The sequence below is a fragment of the Herpailurus yagouaroundi genome, unplaced genomic scaffold (genome assembly GCF_014898765.1).
Source record: "Herpailurus yagouaroundi ecotype Mexico unplaced genomic scaffold, PumYag 166, whole genome shotgun sequence".
NCBI classification, from domain to species: domain Eukaryota; kingdom Metazoa; phylum Chordata; class Mammalia; order Carnivora; family Felidae; genus Herpailurus; species Herpailurus yagouaroundi.
The window spans coordinates 29,486,496-29,501,604 of NW_024412407.1; positions in this window are offsets into that span (position 1 = coordinate 29,486,496).

Here is a 15,109-nt window from a genome sequence, read left to right on the forward strand (position 1 = left end):
AAGGGAATGAAAGTAAGTACATAAGAATTTGAAACAACAACAACAAAAAATAACTTTGAAAATAATTACTATAAGTTAGGTACGGAGTTCTTGAAGCTTTCAGGTAAGGCAAAAAGCAAATTTCATATAGAGGAGGATTTATAATTTTTGCTGCACTAAATGAGATTAAAACTAGACTCCACGTATTACCAGCATCTTAGCTTGGTGCTAAAAAGGAAAGTTTTCCTGATGATGAAGCATTTTTACCTTTCCCTAAGTCTTTCTGCAGGATTTGAGGAATAGTGGCAGAAATGGGGGAATGTGTTGTAAGTTTCTGAAAAAGTGGCCTGAGAATAACGAAACAATTGTAAGAAAATATTTAAGGGTAATATCTACAAGTATTTTTCTGCCATATCCTTTTTTGGAGAGTCTACAGGCTGATTGGTGATATTACAGGTATGAATATCAACAGGAAGAAATTCATGCCACCACCACCACATCTCCCTCCACCAGTCAATACCATGGTGAGAGTTGATTTTACTACTTTTATAGTGTATTTCAAATTCTTCTTTCTCTCTTGCAACCCTGCCATTCAGTCTAAGTCGCCATCACCTTCTTCCTGGATTATTGTGATAGCGTCCGAACTTCTCTATCTACTTCTTTTGCATTTTTCCAAATGTTACATGATAGCCCAAGTAATTTTCTTCTTTAAAAACAAATATTGTTTAATTAATTATTAATTTACCATCTGTCGACATTTCTTTCTTTTTTTTTTAATTTTTTTTTCTTATTATTTATTTTTGAGAGAGAGATAGCATGAACAGGGGAAGGGCAGAGAGAGAGAGGGGGGGACAGAGGATCCAAAAAGAGCTCTGCACTGACAGCAGTGAGCCCATATGGGGTTCAGACTTGGGAACTGTGAGATTATGACCAGAGCCAAAGTGGGATGCTCAACTGATGGAGCCACCCTGGCGCCCCCCAAGTAATTTTCTAAAAATAGAAATTAGGAGCACCTGGGTGGCTCAGTGGTTACGCATCTGACTTTGGCTCAGGTCATGATCTAGTGGTCTGTGAGTTACAGTCCCACAGCATGGGACTCTCTGCTGACAGCTCAGAGTCTGGAGCCTGCTTCAGATTCTGTGTCTCCCTCTTACTCTGCTCCTCCCCTGCTCATGCACTCTCTCTCTCTCTCTCACTCTCTCTCTCAAAAATAAATATTAAAAAAAAATTAAATCATGCCACTCTCCTTTTTAAAACTCCTCAATAGTTTTCCTATTGCACTGAGAGTAAAATCCAAACTTCTTCCCATGCCCTTCAAGATTCTGCCTTTTCTGTGTTCTGAAGATCTTTCAGCCTTATCACTGCTTCTTATTGAGCATCCTCCAGACCCATGGCCTTCTTCATGGCTATAGATTTGCCAAGAGGCTTTCTGCTCAGCCTCTGTTTCCGGTCTTCTTCCACTTGTCAGCCGACATTTTTCTCATCTGCTCGGTTGCAGTTTAAAGACGGCCACCTCCAGGAAGCCTTCCCTGATTACCCCATCTAAAGTAGGTCCTCCTTTCTCCGGTGTTCTCTATCACAGCACCTTGGCTTCTTCGTAGTCTTTGTCACTAGTTGTGACTTAAAGTCCATGCTGCTAACCACTATGCTATCCTGATGTCCATACATCCTGAAAATGCTTACTAAGAATACAAAGTGAACAAAACTACTGAGAAGTAAGGAACAATAGTAGTAATAGTACTTTGTTTCAAATGTATAAACTCTTTGGCATTTAAAACATTGATGGATGAAATTACCGGAGGCTATTTATAAAGCCGACTGGAATCCCCATGTGTGCAGTCCAAAGGGCCCACAGAGTACGGAGACGACCCAGAGTGTGTGCACAGCGGTTGATGGGAGCAGAGCAGACGGCGGAGAAGGTGATGGACGGGACTTGGAGAAGCCTCTGACTCAGCTTGCTTTGCTACTGGAGAGGAGACAACGGCTGTCCTAACAAACGACAAGGCTGCTTTTAGTGTGACAGGAGCAGAGCTAAAATCAGGTTTTCAGTCTACTTTTGAGGAAAGTAATGGTAATGTTTATGTTACAAATGTTTGTAGGCTCTGTGGAGAAAATGTCCTTTCAAGCCATTTGAAAATGTTCCATGGATCTCTGTTGTTCTGGTGATGCAATGGCACAGCTGTAGAATAGATTTGTAAAGGGAAAACAAAATCCAAGTCCTAATGCTTTCAGCCTGGTTTATCAGTCTGATTTATTGTTCTTTCAAAACATGGAGGGGTTCTTGGAGAGTTATAAAATGTGAAACCATTTAGAGTTTGCTCCAGCCTTTGGGTTTTCACCGGGTTGAATATTAGAATATTCTGATTAGAATATTTAGAATACACAATCACATGAAAGCATGAAGAGCTCTTCTCAGTTTATCTGTATCAAAGCAGCAACTTTAGAGGTTTTCTTTAAAAAGAATCACAGACTTATTAAATAGCAGAAAGTTTTGTTTGAGCAAAAGCTCAAGGTACTTGAAATTATACTTTTCCATGTATCCCTAAAAATCTCGGAAAAAATATTGTTTTGGTCAATCATTTGATTATCTGCTTTTAAACTCCATTTATTGCATTAAGGTCGAGAATGCGTTGTACAAAAGCACACATTGCAATTAAATTTATTTCAACACCTCCCGTTAGGTGTTTATTTGCAGACAGAAATGGGATATTTCAGATACTGATTGGACTGATTAATGGCGCTCATCAGGAAGAACCAAGGGATCATAATTAAACACCAAAACTACATGGTCTGTTGGTTTTATGTGTGTAAATTATGCATGAGTTTGACATTTATATTTCATGGAAAAATTACAGTGCTGTTTCCTCAATGCAGTTTCTACATAACGAATACAATACGTGTGTGAATGTGAATATGAATTTACAGCCTCTGATGTGCTACTTTTTTTTTTAATAAACAAAAATTTCAAACAAAGATTCAATGGTCTCAGCTTAAGAACATACAAGTCTCCATCTGCTCTCTCTACTCTATTGGTTCTTACAAAATAGCCAAACTATTTAACAGAAAAATCAATCTAGACACTGTTACCTTTTGTATCAATTGTGGATTTCATAGCCAAACTATTTAACAGAAAAATCAATCTAGACACTGTTACCTTTTGTATCAATTGTGGATTTCATAGGCTACAGAGACACCCCAAGTTGGGTAAAAATAGATTTGGGGTTACAACAGTTCTGATTTTTCCAGGTAAAGGCATGGAAAATAAAACCGTCATCCCTATTGTTTCATGAAAACCTAGGAAGGACATAATCACAAAAATCAAAATTAAATGAATCCGTCTTTATTAAGAAATCTCCATATTGTCCTTGTTTTGTTACCTCATTTCCAAGCACTAACATTTATTATTCACAGCATGGCACCAACCTATGAAACAATTTTTGGAAATTTTTCATCACGGGTCAGTAACCCTAACTTCCTAGGTAGCATTTGCACATTGTTGGCAATTGGTAACACAGCGCCATAGCACTAGCCTCTTGGGATATGAGTTCTAGGCTAGCTATTAAGAAAAACATGATAAACCTATTTCTTAGTTTCTGTTATATGACCTTCTAGTGTGCTGACCAGGCCTGAGCCACAGCAACCTTCTTCCAGCTTGTAGAATATTCAAGTCCTTTCCTGCTTCAGAGTCCCATACTGTTGTTCCTGTCCACACCGATCTCTCCAGCCTTCTTCACCTGGTTAATATCAGCTTATCCCCTTAGGACTCAGTTTAAATATTTATCAGAGAAACCATCCCAGACCACACATCACAGTTAGGTTTCCTTGTTAGGTATTCTCACAAAACATGTAGCCTTCCTCTGATGCACTTAAAAAAAAAATTCTTTTTTATTGTTTATTTATTTTTGAAAGACAGAGTGCAAGTGGGGGAGGGGCAGAGACAGAGGGAGACACAGAATCTGCAGCAACCTCCAGGCTCTGAGCTGTCAGCACAGAGCCCGATGCAGGGTTTAAACACACGAACCGCGACATCATGACCTGAGCTGAAGTCGGACTCTTAAGTGACAGAGCCACCCAGACGCCCCATCCCCTGATGCACTTAATACAATTAATGGACTATAAGATCCCTGAAACTATAGTGCGGCCATCTGCATATCTTTGTTTTCTCACTACCCAGCTTGTCATATAGCTGATGATCTAGAGACACTTGATGAATGATAAAAAATGATAACAAAATGATAATAGCAATTACTTTTATCATTCACTGAGTGTAGACTTTGTTTCAGGTACTTTATATGTAATCATTGTCTCTCATCTTTACAATAAGCCTGGGAGGTATTTCTTTCTGTTCTTGTTATGTGAACAAAGAAATGGAGATCCACAGGTTCAGTCTTTTGTCCACGGTTGCCCAGCTAGTAAACAACAGAGCCAGAGTTTTACCCGAATATGTCCTGTTTTAGAGCTTCATGATCTTGGCTCTATAAAGCTAATGTATGCTTTTAGTGAAGAACAAGGAATTACTGATACACAAAATAAGTTAATTAAAAAAATTTTCAACTGATTATTACATAAAAGCATTTATCAGTTGCTTTGGTTATCTGTTGCTGCATTAAAAATACAACCCAACCCCTTAATGTCTTAACATAGCCAACAGTCATTTATTGGCTTATAATTCTGCATTTGGAGCAGGGTTTGATGGGGTCATTTTTTTCTGCTCCACATGGCATCAGTTCTGGTGGCTTAATTGTGGCTGAAGGATCTAGTTCCAAGAAAGCTTACTCCTATGGTGGCAAGTTGATAGTTCCTAGGAACTCAGTTGGAGCTGTGAGCCAAGGTCTTAATGGTCCTCCACGTGGCCTCTCTGTGGGACTAGGTTGGGTTTCTCAGGACATGGTCACTGCATTCTGAGAAGGAGTGTCCTAAGAGCAAGCATTCCAAGAGAATAACTCCATATGCAAACCTCTATTTTAATCATGCCTATGAGTGTACTCTTGGCCAAAGCTAGTCAAATAGCCAATCTCATAGTCAGGGTCAGAGGGGACTGTGCAAGGAGTCATAGTTCACTGTGGGCCACTAAAGAAGCAATCTATTACACTGCTATTTAATGAAGAATGGCAAGAACAAAGATCTATTTGGTCTCATCTATTTTTAGTCTTTGTAAAAATGTGAAACAATGGCTACTCATAGACAATCACTTCCCGAATGACTACTCTTCTGAGTAAAAGCACAGTCATCTCTATATTAGGCAGGATAGGCTAGGTGTCTAGCAGGAGTAACAACCCCGAATAATTAACTCAATGCAACACAAGTTTATTTCTTGCTTTTGCTGCATTCCCAGTGCAAGACAGAAAGGAAGCTCTGCTCATTTTAGTTCCTTAGTGACATGAGCTGATGAAAGATTGATCTTTTTTTTAAAAAAAAAATTTTTTTTCAACGTTTATTTATTTTTGGGACAGAGAGAGACAGCATGAACGGGCGAGGGGCAGAGAGAGAGGGAGACACAGAATTGGAAACAGGCTCCAGGCTCTGAGCCATCAGCCCAGAGCCCGACGCGGGGCTCGAACTCACGGACCGCGAGATCGTGACCTGGCTGAAGTCGGATGCTTAACCGACTGCGCCACCCAGGCGCCCCGAAAGATTGATCTTGACAAGTACCTTCACAATTACCTGAGCAAAAGGGAGATAATGTGGTGAATTACGTGCTGGCCTTTAAAGCTTCCGATGGAAATGGCATATGTCACTTTCTTCACATTTTATTGGCCAAAGCAAGTCATGTGGCCACACATAATTTCAGACAGAGTGAGGAAGTACAATCCTCTTTATGCTCAAAAGGGGGATAGCTAGACATATTTGGTGAACAGCACTGCTATGGGTTGAATTTTGTACCCCCCAAATTCTCATGTTGAAATCTTAACCCCCAATATCTGAGAATGTGACCTTATTTGGAAATAGGGTCAATGCAGATAATTAGTTAAGATGATGTCACATTGAGAGTAGAGTGGGGCCCTAATCTGTAGTGATTGGTTTTCTTATAAAAAGGGGAAATTTGAACACAGACACACACATAGGGAGAAAACTATATGAAGATGAAGGCAGAGATCAAGGTCAACCAACCAGAGCCAAGGCCATCAGTTGCTGACAAGCCACCAAAAGCTGAAAGAAAGGCATGGAACAGATTGTCCCTTACAGCCCTGGGAAGAAACCAATTCTGCAGATTCCTTGATCTACCTGTAGCCTACAGAACTGTTAGACAATATAGTTCTGTTTTTCTAAGCCTCTCAGTTTTTGATACTTTGTTACAATAGCCACAGGAAACTACTACAAGCACTAGTGATTAACATAATCGCTAACATCTCTTCTATTTTCTTTTTATAATACTAATTCACTCTTATGAGTTTTCCTTTCTGTTCTCCTCCTGTAGATACTGTGTATGAACAACCTGTTTTTCCAATTCAAGACTTTGAAGTCGTTGGCAACGCCTGTTTCTCTTTTGCTTCTAATTAGAGCCAATTTCTGAAAATATTCCCCCACAGTATTGCTTGCTTATTTTTCTTTCTTTTCTAGTCTAAGCCTCCTTGTGTCTTGCATAGCAGAGTGATAAGTTTCAAATTCATTTCTTGGTCTCAAGTCAGGTCCTGCTTCTATTTACATCACATGTAGCTTTCAGGATGGCCTTCTCTGAACACCAATATAATTTCTGTACTTGGTTTAACATGCCCTATTATTTCGTACTCTAGCTTTTGCATCTCTGGACTTATTACCTCATAGCTTCTCTTCCTCTATAACTTCTTTCTCAATTTTCATTATGATTAGCTGTCATCTGTCTAATGCAGCTGAATACACCTGATGGTTGCCCATTACTACACTCATCTTTGTAATTTTATCTCAGTGCTTTTGTCTGACATTTTCTACATGGAATGTTCACCCCAGTAATTCATGTCTTTCTTTCCTGATTATCTCAGAAATCACCCCGCCAGGAAAACTTAATGGATAGCACCATCCATACTACTCTTGACATTTTCAGCAGCTATTTAGTTTACATTATAATTATTCTCATTTTGATCAAGGCATTGTGCTAAATAGTCTATATGAATTATTTAGTAGAATTCTCTTGCCTCTGTGATAGAGTATTATTCATATTTTTAGATAAAGTTTCAGTGAGATTAAAACCCAGTGAATTTTTTTTAATTTTTTTATTTTTTATTTTTTTGAATTTTTTTATAACTAGTGAGAATGATCATTATTTCAAAAATCACTTTAAGTATAATTTACATAAAACAAATGCACCAATTTTAACAGTACAATCTGATGAGCTTTGAAGTATGTGCATGAGTGTTTATATTCCCTATAATCATCACACTGAACAAGATAGAGAATATTTTCATAACCCTCAAAGCCTTTCTCATAATGCTTTGTGGTCAGTTCTCTATCCCCAGGCTCAATAATCTGATTTCTGTCACTATAGATTAGTTTTGCTTATTCTAGAACTTCATATAAATGGAACCCAATAGTATATTCACTTTGGTTTTCACTCAGCTTTATGGTTTTAAGATTCATTCATGTTGTGTATGTGTATTAGTAGTTCTTTCCTTTCAATGCTGAGTAATATTCCATTGTATGGATACACTATAATTTCTTTACCATTCACCTGTTGATATTCTTTTGTTTCCATTTTTTCACTATTTTAAACACAGCTAGTATGAAAATTTTTGTAGAGGTTTATGTTCATTTTTTTCATGGGAAAACATCTAGGAGTAAGAAATGCTGGGTTATATAATAAGTATACATTTAACTGATAAGAAACTACCTGACTAGGGTCACCTGGGTGGCTCAGCTGGTTAAGTGTCCAACTCTTGATTTTGGCTCAGGTCATGATCACATGGTTCATGGGATGGAGCCCTGCTGATAGCACAGAGCCTGCTTGGGCTTCTCTCTCCCTTTCTCTCTGCCCCTTCTTGACTCGTGCTTGTGGGCTCTCTCTTTCTCTCAAAATAAAGAAATAAAAACTTAAAAAAAAACAACTGGCCAACTATTTTTCAAGGTGGTTATACTGTTTCACATTCCCACTAATAGTATAACAAAGTTCTGTTTGTTTCCTATTCTTTTTTATTTTATTTTATTTTATTTTATTTTATTTTATTTTATTTATTTTATTTTTTTAACGTTTATTTATTTTTGAGACAGAGAGAGACAGAGCATGAACTGGGGAGGGGCAAAGAGAGAGGGAGACACAGAATCTGAAACAGGCTCCAGGCTCTCAGCTGTGAGCACAGAGCCCAACGTGGGGCTCGAACTCACGGACTGTGAGATCATGACCTGAGCCGAAGTCGGACGCTTAACCGACTGAGCCATCCAGGCACCCCTATTTGTTTCCTATTCTTGTCAACACTTGGCATTGTCAATCTTTTTAATTTTTAGCTGTCCTGTAGTGCGTATGCAGTGATATATCTCATTATAGTTTTATTTTTCATTTCCCTGATGGCTAATGATGTAGGGAATTGTTTCATGTGCTTTTGGACCATTTCTATATCTTTTGAGGAGTTTCTGTTTAAATATTTGGCCCATTAAAAAAGAGCAAAATATTTTAATTTTGTTGAAGTCTAATTATTTATTTATTTTCCTCTTATAGGTAGTGTTTGTGTGTGTGTGTGTGTGTGTGTGTGTGTGTGTCTTATCTAAGAAAAATTTACCTTTCTCAACGTCATAAAGAGATCTAGTAAATTGTGTCTTTCAAGAAATTTGTTGATTTTATCTAAGTTTTCTAATTTATTGGTATAAGTTTTCTTAGAATACCTTCTTAATATTGTCAACAACTGGAAAGAGCTGACATTTTACTCTACTTGGCAGTTAATGAATTTGCCTGTTCCAGTTTCATGGATACTGGCAAAAGACACAAGACTCTTGGATCAGAGATGAAAGATAGTTTACTACTCATAGCAATAGCAGTAATTATAGTATTAGCATTTCTTCTTCCCCAAACTCTAGTTCCCACAGGGTGATAGGATGAAGGCCATAGGACACCTGCACATGCAGTGGGTTGTATTACAGAAACAAATGCTAAATTTAGGGAAGCTAAATTTTTCATGAGAGGCAATCATACCTGCCCTTTGTTCTAGAGGGAGTCACTATCTATAAATTCCAAGGCTGTAAGCAAGCCTGATAACACTATCAGAATCATCATTAAAGAGTCCCTTAGCTAGCATGAAGGGTGCTAATTTAATATATTTAATAAGTACTCATATAGCATTTATTTGTCAGCCACTGATCTTAGCATTTTGTAAATGTCAACTCATTTTTTTAAAAATTTTTTTAACGTTTATTTATTTTTGAGACAGAGAGAGAGTGTGAATAGGGGAGGGGCAGAGAGAGAGGGAGACACAGAATCTGAAGCAGGCTCCAGGCTCTGAGCGGTCAGCACAGAGCCTGACGCGGGGCTCAAACTCACAAACCGCGAGATCCGAAGTTGGACGCTTAACCGACCAAGCCACCCAGGCGCCCCAAACGTCAACTCATTTAATTCCCATAATGACGCAACTAGGTAGGCATAATTAGCATCTCTATTTCACTGATGAGGAAAAAGAGGCAGAGAGTTTGAACAACTTGTTCAAGGTTATGTGCCTGGTAGCAATTGGCACAGCCAGATTTGAACCCAGATAATCTGACTCCAAAGCACACGTTCTACATCATTATACTATTTCTGCTAGAAATATTTTTTTGTCAGTGAAATAAGTGTTATGTTTATTAACTAGAAATAATATGCAATACATGTATAAATGTTGCATAACAATATTGCATCATAATGTTATATATTGATAAGAATTTCAGAGTCCATCAGCCTAAAAGTCTTTGAAAAAGCACTCAGGCCAAAGATTCCATTTGGTTCAGCATTCTATCACTTAATGGAAGATTCTGTTGTCTGATCCAAGTAGAAGATTAGCTGGTTCTGTTGCTAAAGTATTTTCACATCTACCATGGCTGCAAGACACATGTTTTGAGTCCCTAAAGGACTTTAAGAAGCTCAGATTGTATGGCATTTTTAGTGACTGCCTACTAATAAAAATTTGTATGTGTCACAATATTTGGTCTGAGATTTGTTTTCATTATAACATCCTACCTATTAATAGGACTGCAGATAGAATTTTCATCAACTAGTAATTGCTAGGTATTATAGACATCTGCCAAAAAAACAAACAAACAAAAAAAACAAACAAAAAACAGAGAATTTTGAAAATCTTAATTGGTTTAGGTCAGTTAGTGATGCCAGGCTTGTCTGACTCCAAAGACCTCTGCTTTTGCTCTGATTATATCTAGGTTATAATTCTCCATTCTGGTCTCCCTTTAGAAAAAGACAAGTTATTTATTTTGTTTTTGAAAAGGTGATACAAACACATGGCAAAAATTTTAAGTTGTACAAATGGCAAATAATGCAAAGAAGATGTCCTATCCTCTCCTATCTTACAGTTTTCCTCTGCAGAGGAAACCATTGTCATTATGTATTCTAGAATCAACTAGCTAACAAAAGAAATTTATAAGCTAAGATGGCCTCTTAACTGGGAATTAGTAATTAAATAATTCTTTATTATACTTTATGTGTGATTTTATATTCCCAAATAAATTTTGAGTTCATTAATGGAAGATACTTATTTCTTTTCTTCTTTTTAAAAATTTTCCATACAGCTTAATGTAGTTTCTGAACAAGAAAACTCTCAGTAAATACATAATGCTGTTTTCTATTTGGATAGGATACATAATCAAAGGAAGAGAGCTGGATCAAGTTAAGGGTGATATTTTGGTGTCCAAATATCTAAAAATTTTAGACTCTTAAGTGAACTCTCTCTCTCTCTCTCACACACACACACACACACACACACACACACACACCACACAAATGGTTAACTTTGATTAAAAAGGACAATGATTTACCCACTTCTGACTACATACCAAATATCCCCCAATTTTAAAGGCCGTGTTAGCTTACAAGTTTATTTTGTTAGCTAGTTGATTTCCCACCCACACAACCCCTAAAACTCCCCAGCAATTCCTGTGATTCACCTGTGTTCATAAATCCCTCTCAGGCTATTCCATTTAAGCATCCTTGTTGAGAGCTGCTGGTCTCAAGGTGCTTTTGAGCGGCCTGTGTGGGAATGCTGCTTCTCTAGTCAGCATACTTTGTCACAATGCTCCCAGAGCTGCAAAATCTCCAAACTGCCAGATACTACCGATTCCTCTCCATTTTTACCAGCACACCAGAGCCATGCTGGGTTATTGGCAGAAATGACAAAATGCCTTCTCCCTACCTCTGTTTTGGCACCAATCTCATGAAGGTTCTTGGCAAATGGCCACTCCAGGCTTTCTCTGCAGCCCTTTTCCCTGATGCTTCAGACTGAGTCCTTAGGTCAAACTGTAACGTGGACTAGAAACTGTCCTCTGCATTTGTTCCTCTCTGGACCCATGAATCTGCACATCAAACTGTTCTTTTCTGTCCTCATTTTCCATCTGGCTCCTACAAATGGATACTGAAGCAGGGTGGGGTAGGGTCAGTGCTGCCAACCCAACACACCAATGTCAGCCACGTAACATTTATTCCAGGTACTTAACGGGAATACAGAACATGGTTTACCAAAATGTCTGACAAAATATAAGGCTTCACATGCTATTTGATGACATTTAGAACTCTATATTTTGGGGTATCTCTATAACATCAGCATTTCTCTTAATGTTTTTCAAGTGGAGAATCTTTGAGCACTGGATTATAAATAACTGTGTTTTGGTAGTTCACATATTAAGTATTATGCTGAAATCCATGAAGACATAGTCTGAATACTGATTTGAGAGAAATGCTCCATTACTTTTACTAGAGCTGAGCCAAATTCATTAACAGCCTCAATTCATTAGGAGGCACTATTAATTCAAGGAAAATTAAAAAAAATATTAAATTCTTTTATTGTGTTTTATAAAGCATCACACGTTAATCAGAATTTAGTATATTTGGTTTTAAGATTCCTGCCATTTCATCTATGAATCTTTACAGAGGACACAGTTATTAGTTTACTTACCAAATATTTATTTGTGCTAGTCACTGTGTTGAGTTTTGTGCGACTGTGTGAATTACAGAATGGTTTGGGTTTTTTTTTTTAATCTTTGCTTATTTATTTTTTTGGCGGGGAGCAAAAGTGGGGGAGGGGCAGAGAGAGAGGGAGAGGGAGACACAGAATCCGAAGCTGGCTCCAGGCTCTGAGCTGTCGACCCGGAGCTCAACGCGGCGCTCGAACCCATGAACTGTGAGATCATGACCTGAACCAAAGTCAAATGCTTAACAGACTGAGTCACCCAGGTGCCCCTTCAAGATAGCTTTTTAAAATCCTCGCCCTTTCCAATGAATCAGAGCTCTGCAATCAGCTAAAAATGCTTCATCTGGTTCTGGTCAGGGTGAGGCAGTCCTCCTCTGTTCCTTCTTTCTGCACACAAAATACAGGCTGAGGGGATGTACAAGTGGAATTAGAGAGGAGAGGCGAGTGGGTGAGGAATCACAGGAGGAAGAGAGAAAGGGACAAAGACAGGAAAGAGACTTCTTGACATTCCTCTGAGCTGGACTCAACAGGGACTGGCTGTGACTGCAGGGAAAAGGTAAAGAGCTCTTTCCACCATCTTTAGAAGTTGGGTTTATCCTTGCCCTTCCCTCAATAACATTTATTTTTGGGGAACTGTGCTTATAAGCTGAGGTGATGCTAAGGGATCTTGGGGTCTTCAGAGTCCTCACAACCTCCATCAGAATCCTAAAGCCACTTAAGCAACCTAAGTGAAAATAGTGTGCTAACCATGCAAATGCTACTTCCAGCAGTCTCTCATGTCCTTCCTGCCCCTGCAGCCAGATTTCTAAAACTTTCTTCACAGAAATTCTAGAACCTACTGCTTCCTGCCCTTCTAGCACTTAATGGCATCACTGAAAGATTACACTGTATGAATAAAACACAATCTCTTGTTTTTTTGGAACATACAATTTAGAAAAAGAAAAGGACTTTGGGGCGCCTGTCTGGCTCAGTCAGCAGAACATGTGACTCTTAATCTCGAAGGGAGTTTGAGCCCTGCGTTGGGGTGGAGCTTACCTAAAACAAACAAACAAAGCAACAACAACAACAACAACAACAAAGAAGAAAATGGCTTTACACAAGTAACTAAAATAAAATCGGAAGATAACCCTTGTTAATTACCGTGATGTGCTTGGGAACAGTGTTGAAAAAGAAGGTAGGGATTTGAAAGATGTTGCGAGCATGACTGATTTTGAAGTGTGGGTCAGGGTAAAGGAAGAATTAAAACAACTCTGAAATTTTTCAGGTTGATCTTAGAGCTAGTGGTATTGTTCATAGAACTAGGTCACGTGGAGTTGGTGTCTGCGGGGAGAATAGGAGGATCTCCATTAGGGAAATGTTCAGTTTGAAGGAGTGAAGGGACAGACTGGTGGAGATACAGGGTAAGCTTCTGAATGTTTGGGTCTGGAGATGGGAAGAGTGTTCGGAGCTACAGGCATAGATTTGCTGTCACTGGATACAGGTGAAACCTGAAGGTCTGATGGGGTCGTGGGTGGTATTACAAACAGAGAGAGAGCAGAGAAGGGGCTGATCATTAAAACATGTTTAAGCGGGTTAGGGGATGAAGAAAAGATACAAACAAAACAAAAGAATAACAAGCAGGAAGAGGGAAGGGATAGGCTGTGTGAAATGTGGCTGAGAAGTTAAAAAGGAGTGCTGAGTAAATTCCATTAAACTTGATGATAAGGAGGCCACTGGTGTTGCAAGAATGGGATGGAAAATTGGTGTTGGATTAAGGAGTGATGAATACAGAGAATGTAGAAGCAGTGAGTGCAAATTTCAAAAGGACCGTTGCAAGAACCAATACTGCTTGAATGAAAATATTTAGAAGTTTGAATTATTTACATTTCAAGGCTCACCAGTGGTGAGCAAGATGAGCAATTAAGCAGTTTTCAGATGCTATGAAACCATTATTATTCAAAAGGTGTTCAGATATAGTGAAACAATAATTTGTCTATTGGAAGACAGTTGGTGTCAGAATTTTTTTCTGTGGCGAGAAAGGTTAACTAATCTCTATAAAGTCAAGTAGTGATCAATATATGCGGAAATTTTTTTTAAAATGAGGCAATGGTGACTTTATCCTGTATGTGCCTTATCTAAATTGCTCTGAGATCTCAATGGTATGTGTTATGCCTTTAGGGTAAAGTAATATTATTTTATTTTATAAGAGGGATAAAAAGGTAGTTTTGATTTCTAGTTAATTCAAATTCAGTTAACTACACTACCCGTTTTCTGCTATTATATTTTAGAGAGTAGGTTTTCAAGGTCTTAATACTTATTAAGAAATAGACCTTGGTATAAATGAGGTTTTTTTTTCCCCCAATACCTTATATTTCTGGAAACAATTACAAGACTAATGTAAAAGGAACTTAATTAAAAAAGGAAAAAAGTTCTAAACGTTTAGCTGCTCTTCTGTGTCTTCAAGTTGAATTGCAAATCTAACTTGATGAGAAGAATCTAATTTGTCATAATTACTTAGAAGACACTGAACATAGCTCTAGGAAAAATATAAACTAATTTAAAACACAGGAATACATATCAACCTTGTGCATAGGGAATCTTGATTTTAGTGAACTAGTTTTGGTGTTTTTAAAATTCTCGTTCTGAGTCCAGTGCTGCAATCAAGAACATGGAATTGCAGAGGGCAGGACTATTTTTCTAGGCAGACATCACATGAAGAGAAAATCTAGCTAGAAACAGTCTGAGAATTCTTTAAGAAAAATTTAAAGCAAAAATAGCCTCACTCTCGAACTTTTAACCTGTAAGAAAGCTTAATCTTAATCTCTCTTAATCTCTGAGTACTCAATCTTAATCTTACTCAGTAAATATTACATGGACTGCATTATACCAGGTACCACAATGGAGAATAGACAATGAACACCATCATGAGTATTGCCAACAATACAAAATAGTATACAAGCAGTGTCCAAATAAATAAATGGTACAAGAAATGTGGCAGGAAAATCTTAATCTCTCTTAATCTCTCTTTTCTCTGAGGAACAGTCCAAAGTACTGAACAGATAGGAGAAATGTCATTCCCCATG